At 43.1% G+C, this 12,719-nt stretch overlaps 1 protein-coding gene across 9 annotated transcripts in view; it reads left to right on the top strand.

Annotated features, from left to right (window-relative positions):
• The window catches only part of ERBB4 (erb-b2 receptor tyrosine kinase 4), a 644,720-nt gene that overhangs the window by 227,134 nt on the left and 404,867 nt on the right, over positions 1-12,719 (top strand). The window lies entirely within an intron of this gene.

Genomic DNA, 12,719 nt, shown 5'->3' with positions numbered 1-12,719 from the left:
TCCTCCATCCCAGCAAATTCCTTGGCATTTTGCTGTTACATGTCCATTCTTCTGCTGGTAGCGTTTGTGGAAAAATGACCAAATACCAGACAGCAGCCTGAGTTGGGACTTGGGAAGTCAGTGAAAGGCTTTATGGCCATTTGCAGAGTTAAACCCCTCACCCTGCTCTTCCAGAGTTTCTTATGACTTCCTCCCAGGAGTGCCATATTTGCCATTGCCTCCTCGATGCCTGGGGGAGGTCTGGTTGGTGGTTTTCAGCAGTGTGTTCCCCCAGCAAGGTTTGTGCCCATTCCGTACCGTTGTCTTTTCGCTAAAGCAGCTTTCTTTGCAGCATGTGCAGAGGAGACCTGGCTGGCCACCCTGGGGTGGGCATGTCTCTTCTTGCAGGTAAAACAAGAATCAGTCCTCCACGGTTTCTGTATTTCAGTGAAAAAGAGAGAAGAAAAGAGCCATACAGGCTCCAAAAAGACCAACCACCTTATTTTTATATATGTATATATGTGTGTATATATATGTACATATGTGTGTATATATATGGGAATAGCTACATGTGGTGTGTTCCTGTTCCACACAGAGTTGGCAGCAGGGGAAAACCCATGGGTTCACACTGTTACTTCTGACCACTTTGTGTGATGGTGCGAGCGCAGACGTGCATTCCCTGTCTCTGCTTCCTCCTTCCTTCCCTGATTCCCTGCCGGGGGTGTGCAGTTTTGCCTGAATCCGCAGTTATTAAGGGAGACAAGCTCCACTACTGATTACTCCAGTGATAAACCTGTCCTGCTAGTGCCGAGTGGAGGATTCAAAACTAATGGTGCTTCTACTCCTGGGATTTACTGTTTGGAAGATACTTTATTGCTATCTTGTGACATTTTCCTGCACTTTTATGCTCATTTATATAACTGTTTTCTTTGATTTATGGCAGGTTTTCTTCATGTATAACAGTGTCATAAATTGTGCAGCCTTACTTTCAATGGTTATGAATTTGAGATACTCAGTAAACTGTGGGATGGGGGAAAAGGGCGGAAGCCTTTGAAGAGGCTTTTGATCACAACCCCAAGCAAAATAAACTGTTCTCTCAATACAAATCTGAAGCAAGCATCAAAGTTGGCATAGTCTGTTTCTTGACTAACCAGCTGGTTGTAGGATTTTTTTTTAGTGCAAAATGTACGTTATTGATGTACGATAAAAGGATGCATGAGGCCAAACCCACACAGCGGTAACATTTGTGTGGTAATCCCTGGGAACTGTTGCCCAAGGTCTGCAGAGGTTTTCAGAGGAGCAGCAAATTAATGTTCTTCTTTTCACAAACCTTTCTCTTTATCTTCTCTTCATAAACTTGCTTTTTCACATGTTGTTTTTTTTTAAGACCCTCAAACAAGCTTGGATTTCCAAGGAGTGTTCAGCAGCCATCAAAGATCCAAAGCCTATCAAAGCCACTGGTCAAGCTAGTGAAATAAAGACCTTGAGTTTTGATTTTGTTGGCATCTTGCTTTGTAGAGGAAGAGAAACAGCTCATTTAAAAATTGCTTTCTGAGTTCAGCTGTCACAGAAGCTTTCTGTTGACCTTTAACAAATTGATACCGTCACAATCAATGGACAGAAGTTTAAGGGCAGTCTCTGGGGTGGGGGGGGGGCAGGAATAAACCCAAACATTTATAAAATATATATGGAGTGCATTTTAAAAAGCCCAAAAGAAAGAACAGATAGTATTAACAGGGATCGTATTTGGCCAAACTTGATCTATAAAGAATTCATAATACATGATTTTGATAAGTACTTAGAACCTACCTTTTGGGATGATTTCTGAAAGTACATGAAACAAAAAATAGCAAATAAACATGCCTTAGGTTAGTGCAATGCAGCAATAGGTTGGGCAAGGAAAATTAGAGATTTTGAAGTCGCTTTACCAGATTTGACTGCAGGGGAGGTGCATTTGAAGAGCAATTTCGCAGCAAGCTTGACTCCCTCCGCACCCGCTTGCAGCCTTGGAAAGTGAAACCATTTACAAAGGCTCAGTAGGAATTGCATGAAGAGGAGCAAGTCAGTCTGTGATTTCAGCCACCAGCTCACTCATTTTTAAAGAATCCATGAGACAAACTGAGCAGCTCATCAAACGCAGACACACAGTCCTCACCTCCCAGGTAAAATAGGCAGAAGCTTCAGCACTGCAGGTGTTTGCCCTGAATATACTGCTCTTGTACAATGAGGTTATCAATTCAAATGCAGGTCCTGCCTCTGCCCTCTCTGTGCATCTAGATTTAATAGCAGCTTATGCCAGCTGCCTCAGTAAGGTTAAAAAGTAGTCCCTTTACTTTTTTAACAATGGGAAAAACGACTCAGTGATAGAGGTATGGTTTTATACGCCATGACCATATCCAGAAGTGGCCACAGTGCTGCTGTTCCCCAGAGCTGAGGCCTTGGAAGAATTTACTGGGTGCTCAGCCTTTTATTTAGCTTTTTAGTATGTTTAATTTAAATTGTGTGATCCAGGACTTGGTTCAAAACATGCGGGTTTGAGAAGGTGGGAGTTTGGTGTTCACTTGCACCTCTGCTCCTGAGCGTGCCCGGCAGCAATGCCATACATGCTCAGCAACGTGTATGAAGCTGTTCGTGTGAAACATGCATGAACTACAGCAGATGAAGGATCATCTGTGGCAGAAGGTACTAGTTTAAGATTAGGCTGTTTGTTTTTATACATAGTGTATAGAAGTAAAAAAGGTTCTTGCACAGACTTCAGTTATTGAAAGTTTGTTTTTCCTGACTATAATATCTGAAAGCACTTGCTTTAATAACATATGGGTTTTATTACTTAGTTTAGCCGTGGGCAATTAGGAGAATAGAACCATCAGTTTAAGGAAGGCTTGTGTAAAAGAGCACATTCGATTAATTCTTTGACTTGATGACCTTAACGGATACGACAACCACAGACCCCAGGACATGGCCCCTGTTCCCAGGTTCAGCATGTTTTGGCTCCAAACAAAGTGCAGCGTCCATCCATGGTCCCGGCCAGGCTCAGCGCAGCCCCTGCCTCTCCCTGCAACTACATCTGAAGTACTTCTGAGTCTAAATAATTACCATTTCAGCTGTCTTAAATGAGCTGAATTCTCCTGTCTGATTGGCAAGATTTTTGTGTTGCTTGGGAGCCTGTTGTTTTCATCAATGAAAAATAAACTGCATGCAGGTTCAACTTAATAGACCTGTGCATATTGGCTAAAATAGGGTAGTTTCTTTTAATCACGTTCTCCTGTGTTGCGCAGTCTTGAAGCACTTAGGCAAAGCAGCTCAAAATGTTGGGTTTGCTCTTGCCTGATTGGTGGGGACACTCAAGCCAGGATTTGGCCATCTCAGGTGCTCTCCATGAGATGCTGGGTTTTTTTATTTCCCAAATGGTTTTCCAGGGACTTTTTGTTTAATCCCCTCTGCAGTTTTGTCTTTCAGGGTTGCCAGAATTTGGGCATGTTGTTCTCTCCAAAGCAGTCCATTTCTGTATGTGTTTAAATTTCACAGGTATTTTAATCATTTCATTAGGTGGTATTTTGGGTTATGTGATAATTAGTAATGGAAGAAAAATTTCTGTGGGAGATCTTGGGGAAATACCTTTTTTTTTAATGTCATAAGTGGCTTGTGCTTACCCTGTAACAACGTGGTGGTTGCTGTGTGTTTTAGTGGTGACTAATTATCTGCAGTTACATTAACAGATATAAAAGTACCTGTCCCACCTACCCTGTCTGAGCGATATCTTTTACATGAATGGTACTTAAATACTAGTAAGTAGGATCTGAGAGCTTGTGTGCGTTTTGCTAAGTGTATTTTAAATACTGTACAGGCAGCGAGGACTGCAATCCTGTTCCCATTGCAGCGACTGCCAGCGCTCCCACTGGATTTCTCGGGCTGAGAATCAGGGAGAAGCTGAATGAATGCGCTCCCTGGTGCACGCACAAACTTGGTGTGTTTGTACAATGTTAATTAAAATGCATTTAAGTTGAGTGAATGCTTGCAGTATTCAGGGGCCCTCTGGGGAAGGGGAAAAAAAGGCAGACAGGCAAAGGCCCCTGGCTGTCGTGGAGCTGCGTGAGTCCCGGTGGAGTGGCAGGAGCTGCTGGGGAAGGCGGCCACTGCCCCAACACCATGGTAATGCTCTGTGCAAGCTGAGCACCCCTGGGCCCCCAGGAGAGCACTGTGGGGGGCAGGGAGCCCTTCATGTCCCCAGCAAAGCAGCCTGGTTTGGAAATGATTTCGGGCCAACCTCGCAGCAGATGCTTTTGGCATCCTTTGCTGAATTGATTTCTGTTGATGGCACATGTACAAAACCTCAGACCAAGTGCCTGGCTCCCCTCTGTTCCCCCCGCTCCCACCCGTGCATGTGTTCACCTGGTGCTTGTGGATTGTGCTCCATCGCCTTCCCCCCACTCCTTCCCTTGGCATTGAAAAAGCAACCCAAATCCTGCCCACTGCTGAGACCTGTAGAGATTTACACCATTTTGCCCTGGTAGGGAGCCAGGATACACTGTGATGTAGTGATGGAGGGAAACAGGTCGCATGAGCCCCATTGCTGCTTTGCTGGAGCAGGACTTGGGAAGGGTGAGGATTGGAAGGCGGGGAGAGCAATGTTTGCAAACTCTCAGGACTTCAATTCTGTGCTTGGCACTTATTCTGCGTTTAGCTGTCTAAGAACACGTGGCCTTGTATTACTCATGATAATTTATCTACAGACTTACTAATCTTAGAAGGCATTGGTGATGGTCTGTACTTTGGTACTGTAGAGAAAGATTTTGGTTCTTTGGCATAAAGAGTTAGATTCACAAGCTTAATTTTGGCTGCTGCTGAAATTGTGGCTGAACTCGAGTGCTGAAATCAAGTGGCTGAACTGGGGACTAGTGCAGGAATAGGCAGTCTGTAATGGTCTTCACCAGCAGCAGAGAGAACGATTCCTCCGTATGGTGGTTCAGAGCAACGGCAACGTTTGTGTGGACTAACTTGCACTCTGAAGTGGTATTTAATTTTCTTGGGGAGAGAACATTAGGTCACTTGGAAAGGGGTGCTGGGGATACTCTTGATCATACTGAGAGACCCAGTAAGGAGCCCAAACTGGAAACCTGGTAAAAAAGAAAGGTCCTGCCAGTGCTCAGAAGTTGGAGGGCAGAGGAGACCGATGTTGTATTTCAGAGCTATTTGAAAACCTTTTCACTGTCTCAAAATGAGGTCTTACTTGAACTAAGGCAGGTGGTGGAAGCAGAAATCACTCAGATCTTTCTTAGATAACCTAAATAAGCAATTAATAGACACTATGTATTTCATTGGGAACTAAATTGCCAATGCTGAAGACATTTCAGTAAAGTAAGTTATTTTCTGCATCCTGCATCCAGTAAGAAAATCCCACACTCATTCTAAGCTACCATGCTGTATAAGTGGCTGTAAAAGAAATCTTTAATTTTAAATGCTTTTCTGTCACAACTTGCGTGCCAGTAATTTGCCAATTTGATCACCAGAGCCAGCAAGCACTTCCTCAGAGCTGGCCTGATGGGGGTGGCGGTGAGCAGTGTGGGGCCACGTGTCACCCCCATGTCACCTCTGTCCCTTGGGTTCCCCGCCAGCTTGGAGGCTTATCTGCTGCCTCCTCGTCGGAGCAGGCGCTTCCAGATTCACAGCAAGACCTCAAGGAGAGCCAGATGATAGAGCAGATGGCAGATGACTAATTTGGCAAAGTTAGATGAGTGGAAATTGTTTGCTTTAATTGCTTGTCAAGTCCAGTACCTACATTATAGTTAAGAAGGAACTATTTACTCTCAAAATAGAATGAAATAAGGAAAGAAAGTGTGTGTGGGGGGGGGGGGGGGGGGGCTGGGAATAACCATTGGTAAAGCTTCTCATATTAATTTTTGCTTTTTTTTTAGTGGTAGCTGTGTGATATAGGTCCTGCAGTACATTTTTCCCATTTTGTCCTTTCTGGTTTCTGTACCATAATATATATATATGACGAAACTAAAAGAGAAACAATGCTGGAAATACTGGCATAAAGCAAGCAGATGACAGTGGCTGGACATGGTCAGCACAGGCAATTATCCTTGACATCTTGCAGTATAAATATAGTCAATATTTTTATGTCATTTTTTGTTTGATGTGAACGGAGGTGCTACATTGGTAAAATATGCTGTGTAGCATCCACCAAACAGATTTTGGAGAGCTTGGTGCAAGGAGAGGGTGCCATCAGCTCAGGAAAGTGTTACCACATGTAACTAACCCTTCTTGATGAAGTTTCAATCGCTGTCAGTCTTTACCGTGCCTATCTGTGTTCCTGTGTTTCCTTTTGTAGGTGGCATCTGATCAGCCTCCACTGGAGGTGAGACCACTCTGGTAACGCACTTCCCTGCAATTTTCTGGAAGTGCTGGGAAGCTTTTACAATGCATATGAAATGATATTCAGGAGTTCAGCAAACAAATTTCAGGCAATTAATGCTTTTGGTCACTGGTGCTATCAACCCAGGGACCTCTTCTCCATGCAAAGAGAAGAAAGGCTGTTTCAGAGTGTCCTTCTAGCATGTAGATTAAAATCTAGATGAAAATTATAGTTAATTTTTTTATTTGACTTTATTTAACAGTTGTGGAGATCTCAACTTGGAAATCAAAATAAATACTAGCATTCCCAGGCTTGTGTTTCTGGGCTGTTTGCACGTTTGCATGCAGATAGAAGGGATTAAAGACTTGATGGTGTGGCTTACAGCTGCTGTGGGCCAGCCTGTACTGTGTCTCCTCATCCTGATGACACCCTGATGGACTGAATGGTGGCTGGATGCTAATGCTGAGTTTCTCCTTGCATGGCTCTGTGCCTGTCCAGGGGTTCATGGCAGTCAGGTTGATTGCACGCAACAGGATTCAAATGGGATGATAATTTTCTAGCGTAGAGCAGACCTCACGGAAGGAAAACACTTGTGCCAGCTGAGCTTTTAATTAGGATTACAGAGAAAATTATGCTTTTCTTCATTACAGTCTCTCACCTAGGGAAAGCAAGCCTCTAATTTTAAAACATTCTCCAAAACCACTGGGTTTACAGGAAAACGGCTAGTGACCTCAAGGAGTGTTTAGCCTTCTCCCAGAAGACATCTGCAAGACTGTAAGTGCAGGCAGTTCCTCCCTTTGTGAGGACGTGCATAATTGCATGAAAATTTAGGGCTTTTGCAGCTCATTCAGGGAGAGCTGTAAAATAATAATGAAAGGATTAAAAGTGTGTTTATCCCTTCTTCTGTGTGCGTACATGACAGGGTGCCCAGGCTGTTGCTGAGAGCGCGCAGCATAATGAAATGAATGGAGACTGCTGCGGCATTGCTGGTAATTAGTTGTTCCTTAAGGGACTTGAGTATTTCCCCCCATCTGGGGGTCTTAACAAATTGCCACGAGTGTTTGCAATTATTAATAAACAGTTACGTTAGCTGCCTTTCAAGAAACACCGATGATGGTGCTGTCTGTAACAACACAGCTAATTAAGTAAATAAATGGGAAGTATGGGAAAAGAGTGTGTTAGAAGGAGATGCTGACTGTTGTTGGGCTTGTCCTGTCTGGGATGAAGGAATGTGTGATTCTCTTTTCGTAAACACGATCCTGAAATGAGTAGTCCAAGAGTTTAAGCCTCCTCTTGCATTTTTGGCCCACTTCAAACTGGTCGACAAAGGGAGGTTGTGCTGCATTCAGGCAGAGGCTGGTGCAGGGCAAACACGCTGCTCTCCCACGTCCTCGCCCAAGAGATAATAATAAATGTTTTATGATTCAAAAGAATATATCCAGATGCTCGAGATAACTGCCTTGGTGTTGGCAACAAAGATGCCTCATCACTGTTTCTCTGAATGTCCTTTGGGAGAGGAGTTGGACACTCTTACTTCAGGTGGGGGTGGCCATGCTGGAGATGATGGGATGCACTCTTCCTGAGTAACTCTACATGCAGGCAAATCCAGAGAGGGGTTGAGTAAGAAATGAAACAAGTCTTTCCTAAAGTTAGTTCATCTGTTGAGCTGGGAGCACTATAAAATCCATTAATATTACAAGAAACAGAACTAGATGGAGTCAAAAGTAATTTCTTAATTTAATGTATAGATTTATCATCAACAGAGCAGAGCAAAATAATGGCCTAAAAAGCAGAAGCTAAAGAACATTTTTAAATGCCTCCATTATTTGCTACCTTTGAGTGAGCATCCGAATGATTTGACTTTGTTATGAAAAAAACGCCAATGGGAAATTAATTTCCAAGTCATGTGCATGAATATTGATGAAAAACATAAATTCAATTCAATACAGACGATTATTACTGCTGTAATTGGGGCCATTAGGAGCTGAGACTCTGTCACTTTAGGTAGCTGGTAATAAGTAAACAACTGAATGTGAAGTGTGAATGTGTGAGTAATGACTGAAATCCATGTTTGTGATGGCGCTGTGCCCCAGTGCCCACCCAAAATTGCCCACTTTTGGGGTGTAGATGAGAAGCAGCCACGGGCTGGTAGCCTGACCTATTGCTGTCACTGGCGGTTTGGGGCTTCCCAGATGCGAAGGTGCACATCCTTCAGCTTCAGGATAGCATTAGTCGGGGGTGTCTCTGGACACGTACACGTGCATGCTCTGCGAGGTGTGTTGCCAGAATACGGAAAGAGAGAGAATGGCCACGTGCATGTTGGTGAATAGATGTGCTTGAGAGCTGCGTGGCACACTGGTAACCTGGTACAGGCTGTCAGTCAGCAGCTCACTGGGATTTCCATCGGGGAGAACATAAGGGACGTCAGATTTTCATGGGCATGTATCAAAATGGCATTGAAGGGTTTCCCTTATTGAAACACCTCTGTAAGACCTCCTGAGCACGTGGGGAGTATACGTGCTCAGACATGCTCAACAGTGAGAGAAGCTGCAGACTGGAGGCACATCTTAAAAGCTGCTAATTTTTGACCTCTGTTAGAGGCAGGGGAATTAGTATTTTTTATTAACCAGGATAGGTTCTGCTGCAGGGACTGCTTTTAATGTCCAATCTTCATTTTCTTGCTGCTCATTGGTTTCTGGGGCTATATAAAACAATGTTTCTAGCAATATACAACAAAGTGCTTTGAAGAAGGTTTATGAAATACAGATTATGATGGTTTTGCATGGCATGAGAAAGAAATGCACTTTATTGTGCTTATGTTTATGCCTATCTATGTCTGGAGTATCCCTGAAAATATGTATTATTTTGGCACTTAATTTTAAAGAGCTGCTACAACGCATAAATGCCTGTTGCCCTTCCAAGAGATGAGCAGGAAGGCAAAGGGGTATACTTGTGCTCTGTATCAAGTTCGGGTGCAAGAGGGACTGGGGATCCCGTGCAAACCCTGCTCAGCTCCCAGCTCACATGTGGGGTTACTTTAGTCCTTCTTAACAAATCAGACCCATAATGATTATTTTTGCCCTGGAGCAGCTGGGAATTGCCTCCTGTGGCTCGAAGTGGGAGGATAAAACTTACTGTTCACAGCCTGCTTTTTGGTCTGTGTCCCTCCCAGGTTTGGTTCCTGGCATGTGTGGGAAAGCAGGAGCACCTTTGTAATTGTACATGGCAGCAGCATTTCTCCCTCGTGACGGGAATGGCTTTTTACACTATTAGTTTGTATTTTGCCTTAAAAAAAATGCCAACATCATATCTAATCTCTCTGCCTTAAAGGATTCTCTGTGAAGGATGGAGGTACTGTCCCAGCTCTATCCTCCTGCAAGCGATGATTGATCTAATCTGCTTTTCTTAAATACTTTCATAGTTTTTCTCTTTTGTATTTTGAATCTGGCATAATTATTGAGTGCATCAACAGTTATATGTTCAAAACCCGTGCTGTAAACTGAGATACAGAGAGATTAATGGCTTATTGTAACAGTGGATTATTAATGATCCATGGTTATACCCACATTCGCTTTGGGACTTCAACTCATTCTGCAGGTTGGGTCTCTCTCCTGCTCCAAGTACTGTTTCTGCATTGGCTGCACTGCTTGTTGGGTACCGATGGCAAAAAATCTGCACTACTGCACCCCCTGATTGATGTAGGGTACTCTTGCATTCGGTATATGACTTGATCTGAGGCAATCTGTAACCAATTTCTTTTTTTTTTTTTTTTATTTTCTGTTGAGAGGAGATGACCTGTCAGGACAGTACAGAGCTGCAAAAGCTAAGCCAGACCATGCAGTGATTGGGAGGACTGATGCTGGGCAGTGACTTTCCCTGATTTCCCAAATTTTGTGACGGAGCAGGCTGGGAGGAGCTGCTTTGCACTGACCTTTTGCCATGTATCAGGCATACAGTAGAGGCCCAGGTGTGAGCTGAGACAAGGAGATGTTTTGCGTAGCAGAAACGGGGATTTCTTTTTTTAAGACAGAAATTAAATGCTTGGACTTACTATGAGATAAATTTAAAGGATCAACATGATTTCTTCTAAATTTGCTTTTAAGATTTTATTCATCTGACAGAATTGATTTCATAGCAATATCAAAAGCTGGGAGTAGTTACTGCAGTGGTTTGATTGTACAAAATTAATCTTACTCAAAGAAAACCTGCAGCCCTGGCTTATGTCTAGGCTGGCTTCGCTCCTGTTGAATCCTCTTGCAAGAGCAGGCTCCAGGTGTTCTGCCTCCTTACAGCAACAAATGGCTAAATTAGCTTTTGGGAAACATTTAATGGGTGTGCAACATGAAATATCAGTGTTGCAGCATGTAGCTTTATTAGCTGAGCTGCTGGAATTGTTTTCTGAGCTATGTTGATCCTTAGCACCGATTGTGAAATGGAACAGAAATTATTTATTAGTCCTCAGGAGCCTTAAGACAGAATAATACTTATTCAGCTGGAAACACAGTCAATCTTGTTATAGATGCTGCTGCGTTTAAGGAAGAAGCAAACTAACTGATTTTGTAATTGGTAGCAAACATTTTTAGACATCTTCTGACAGGGACAGGCGTGCATCTCCCTAAAGGGTGGAGATGCTTGTACAGCAGATCTCGAGGTTGTTCTGAATAAAGCTCTAAATATGATCGAAGACAGGGCTTTGTATTTCAAAAAGAAAGATGTGCCATCCCCTAGCAGTAGTGGTTAATCCTTCCAGGTGTTCCCAGTCCAGCAGAGGTACGTCAGGTCCCAGTGGGACCATGTCTTTCCATCTTGGAAAACCCCCAAAATTACTATTAAAAATATTATAAACAAAATCTTGTTTAGATATGTTTTACTCTAAGTGGTAGGGGTTTACAAGAAAAGTTTCAGAATGGGAATGTTCATGCTTTAAAATGTTCATCCTTGAAATGAGGTGGTAGTAAGTTTTTAAACTTAGCAAAGACCTTGAAATTTTACCTTTACCAGGTCATAGAAAGAAAGAAAAAAAAATCACATCCCTTACCAAAAGAAATTTTGTAACTAGACCAAATGCATATTTGGAAAAAGCAATCCTATGTAGTGCCTGTTCATCTTAGGTCCATGCTCTTTGGCCCCTGGAAACACAAAACCTGAAAGTGATCTGATAAAACCTTCATCCTGTGAATGGCTGGCAATGAAACCAGCCCTTGCTATCCCTCCCTGGTGGGGAGTTAAGGTTCAGGAGGAACAGATTTCTGTTGCTGTTTTTAGGGCAGAGGGAGTTTCCCTGGGAGAAAACTTTGAGCAGTTTATGGGTTTCTGTCTGCCTCCTGAAGCCCTACACCAAGAAGCTGCTTGAAGCTTGAAGTGCCCTGGCACAAGAGCAGATTGCTGTGCAGCAGAGAGACCGCAGCAGAAGACAGAGATGAGAATTGTTCCCATTTCTATTAAAAAAAAAAAAAAGGAGGGGGGGGGGAATAGATGTAGTAAGTAAACAGTCAATAATAGTAGTACTCAAAAACCTAATTACTTTTGATATTTATAAAAAGGACCCGCATCATTCAAAAGAGCATATTTTAGCCAATTTTACTGATTATGCCTCCAGTAATGGAGAGTTTTGTTTGTATTGATCTAATCCAGGAGTGGGAATGGCTCCAGAAATGCCATTCTGGTCTGGCTCATGTTTTGCATAATATAACGCCCATTTCAAAAGTTTGGATATATTCAGATTCATTTTCTCACAGATAACAACAACCCACAAACTGTTGGTAAAGAGGAAAAGTAAGTGCATGCAAAAAAAAAAAAAAGGCCCAGACTCACACTTGACCATTTAAGTAGCATTGCTGTCCTGGCAGGCTCAGAGCTGCGTGAAGAACTGCTGTTGTAAAACGCTGCTTCTGTGTTTCTTTCCCGCATTCGTTTTTGTCATTGCTTGATGCACGGCAAGCTAATAGACTGAGCTGAACTGTTATTGTGCAGTAGCTTTGAAACACACTTCAAAATTTAGAACAGAGTAGTATAATATTAAAGGGCACCTTCTGAAAACTAGCTGTATTAGGATGGTGTTTCCTAACTCATCTGACACATCTCCACTGTACATTCAGTCTGGTGACTTGTGGAAAGACGATGTGGGTTTTGTCTTTCTCCTATCTAATTGTGCAAAGCTGGGAAGAGCTGGGGTCTTAAGGAAGGTGATGGGGAAAACAATGTTGGGTATAAGCCTTCTGGTCAGGTTGTTCTTCCCTTGTCCGACAGACTGTTCTGAGCATCAGCTGAATAGGGGTAATGTTGGATTACCCAGGTCAGCTTGGATGTACAGGTCTCTCCAGCCTTGCGACCTTTAGTCTGTGATTGGCACATCTCTGTTCAGTGTCCGATTCTGTCATTG

Source organism: Strix aluco, chromosome 6 (assembly GCF_031877795.1).
Source record: "Strix aluco isolate bStrAlu1 chromosome 6, bStrAlu1.hap1, whole genome shotgun sequence".
Classification (NCBI taxonomy): domain Eukaryota; kingdom Metazoa; phylum Chordata; class Aves; order Strigiformes; family Strigidae; genus Strix; species Strix aluco.
This window is presented reverse-complemented; position numbering and strand designations above follow the sequence as displayed.